Genomic DNA, 3,558 nt, shown 5'->3' with positions numbered 1-3,558 from the left:
ACGGTTGAGACTTTACCTGTGAGAATTGAGGATCGAAGGCTGAAGCAATTGCGTGGCAAGGAAATAGCTTTGGTCAGAGTAGCTTGGGGAGGACCAGCTGAGGGAAATGTTACCTGGGAGCTTGAGAGTCAGATGAAGGACTCTTATCCAGAACTTTTTACCTGAGGTATGTTTTCGAGGACGAAAACTCTTTTAGTGGGGGAGAGTTGTAACACCCGTATAATTTTAATATTAATTTAATTGGATTATTGAATTAATAATTAGAATTATTAGGGGTTTTGTGAAAATAATGATTAAATGATGGTTTATGGCATTTGGGCCGTATGAGTAATTAGTAAAAGAGGGAGGGTGGTTTTATAATCCTTTTTACTAAAATATTATTATTTTCATAAGCAATTGGGATTTGGGAAGAAGAAAGAACGTGAAAGAGCAAAGGGACTGAGCACACGAAGAACTGAAGGAGATCTGTAGAGGGAGAGACCAAAGATCAAGATCAAGTATCTGAGGTAAGGGGGGGACTCTCCATTTAATCTCTATTATCGTGTTATGAGTAGTAATGTTGATTAGGAATATTGTTTGGTTGATTGATTCTAAATTCTGGAATATTCATCTGTGTTCATCATTGGGTTTGAACTGTTAATCTCTAACAATTGATAGATTTAGGGTATGATGAATAGAATTGGTTAGAGAATCATATGCTATTGTTTGTGGATGAATTCGTACACTGTTAGATGCATTTTTCTGGTTTTTGGACTCAATTTCGTGGACTGGTATGAGTGGGAACGAATGGGTTTTTGGACTGTGTCGAATTCTGCAGGTTACTGGGCATTTCTGGTGTTTCGCGTATGAAACAGTGCCATACGCGTATGGCATGAGGCTGATACGCGTATGGGGGACACTCCCAAGGGGCTATACGCGTATGATACGCAGTTGCCCTGTCCCAAGAACCATGTACTGGTGTGTTGCGTATGAGAGCGTATGAGGATGCTCATACGCGTATGGGAATAATTAAAGAGGAAAATTATTCTGGTGATACGCGTATGGCAAGGCTGATACGCGTATGGAATTGTGGAAAGAGGAAAATGGCTCTGGTGATACGCGTATGGAGAGCTGATACGCGTATGAGTTGGTTTACAGGCTATTTTGTGTTCTGGTGATTTGCGTATGATACGCGTATGAGGTAAGGTGATACGCGTATGGACGCGTATGTGTCATGTGATACGCGTATGGTTGCGTGTGTGTGAAATTTCTGTTTTGTGATTTTTCTGGAAAGTTCGATGATGTGTAACTTTCGATTGGTATGCCTGTTTGTGTACTGTTGAGTGCTGTGTAAACCTTGTGATGTGATTCAGTGGTTTACTGAATGATTGATTATGTTGAATGATGTGATATATATATGAACATGCTTGTTATTGATGATGATGATGATGAAATGAGTATAGTTGATGCTACTCACAGATTGGTAATGATGAAAGTATGTTATATATATGTTACATGCATTCATAAACATGAGTTGAATCCTATATGATGAGAGGATTCATCGAGGGGCAGAATTCCCATTGTGTGGAATTGGTGCTGGCAGGGCCGTTTCTGAATTGATGATAGATCGGTCGGTGGATGATTCCACTGGTGATGATTGGTACCACATGCATAGTGTCAGTTTCATACATGTGCATGATTTGCTATAACATGATTATGTATGTTATGTATTGATTGTTTGTTTGTCTGTGGACATATGATTGGTGATTGTCTGAATATGAAACGGTTGGGTGAATGATATAACTATGATATGTTATTATTTATGATGTGATAACATTGGTTAACTGTGATGAGACTCACCCTTACTTGTTGTCATTTTTCAGATTGAGGATAGCGGCGTGACTTGATGAGGATTAGCTCATAAGTCTGTTTTTTGGTTTTAGTGTCGGTGTCATGCTCTGGTAGATGTAACACTGGGAACACGTTTGTGTATGAGTTTGATTATAACTCTGTTTGGTTGTTGAATGAGTCAGACACATTAATGATGAACGTGGACTCTTTGTGTTTTTAATTCCGCTGTGTAAAACATAATCTTGTTTAATGAGTTATAAATTCAGTTGTTTTCAGTGAATGCATGACAGGTACCGACGTGTGTTTTATTATTTATGAATTGTGATACCCCTTGCATGTCTACTCTGATTTATTAATTGTTTAATTGCCGCGGGTTATTAGAGGGGTGTTACATGTTACACTCTTACTCCTCAAGAAGCAAAAGCAGTATGTCGATGGTTAAATGAATTGAGGATGTCTGATGGTTATTCTTCTAACCTGGCAAGATGTGCTGATGCCAATACTAGGAAATTGCATGGAATGAAAAGTCACGAATATCATATTTTCATGGAACGATTACTTCCAATTGCATCCAGTTCACTGCCCAAGAATGTGCTTAATCCACTAACTGAAATTCTGATAAGTTTAAGGAAATATCTGAGCAGGCAAAGAAAAATAGAGCATCTGAAGTTGGTGGCTGCAACTACACAACAGGAAGTATTAGTGTGGCTGAAGTTGCGCGAAGGATGGTACATAAATTTATTAATTTTTTATTAAATCTATTATTTAAATGTTGCATATGTATAATTAATTTTTTTTACTTATTTAGCGTGAAGAATTAGGCAGAACTCCACTTCTTAAAGAGCTCCACATGGAGACTCATCTCAAGAGAAATGGAGAGTTTATTGACGAGCGCGCAAAAATCACTCAAGTAAGTTATTTTTATATTAAAGATATTTTATTTATTTCTTTTATATGTACATAGTTTATTTGAATCATGATAACATTTAATTTTTTTTATAGGAGAATTTTGCTAGAGAACTTGCCATAAAGTTGTCAGGGCATCCTGAAATACCTGAACCACCATCGGGGTATCCTGTTGACCCTAGTATTGGTTTTCAGACTTGGTATAAGGTTTCAGGTGGAAAGAAGAAAATGGGAGAATGTATTGTACTGGAGGGTATTCCAAAAATATCAAGCGGCGTAGTAGAGATTTCAAAATGAGATATGCTGATGGAAAAGGATCATCCACTCCACCTATATTAACCGCCGAAATGCTTGAAACTGTGAGAAACTTGGCAAATACTGATGCAGCACAACAAGTAGCAGCAAGAAATTTGGAAATTGAAGAGATGAAGAGAAAACAATTAGAGACGCGGGAGGAAATGCAAAGAAGAGAAAGAGAATTACAGGAAGAAATGAGGAGAGAATTTCAAGAACAAATGAAGAGGAAGACACAAGAGTATCAAGAAGCAATGCGAATTGCAAATGAGCGGGCACAAAGGTTTGATCAATTTTTTGCTTCACAAAATATTGGTGGTGGACTTGGAGGAACTAGTGGATATGGAGGAGTTGATGAAGAAGAGGAGGAACAAGATGGGGGGAATAATTAAATTTACATATTTAAGTTTATTTTAATTTGTATGGAACAATTTGTGTTAACTATTTTGAACTTATTTTTAAATATTATTGTAATTTTGTATGGAGTTTCATTTTATTATATTTGCTTAAATATTAATTATTTATATG

Source organism: Vicia villosa, linkage group LG3 (assembly GCF_029867415.1).
Source record: "Vicia villosa cultivar HV-30 ecotype Madison, WI linkage group LG3, Vvil1.0, whole genome shotgun sequence".
NCBI classification, from domain to species: Eukaryota; Viridiplantae; Streptophyta; class Magnoliopsida; order Fabales; family Fabaceae; genus Vicia; species Vicia villosa.
This window is presented reverse-complemented; position numbering follows the sequence as displayed.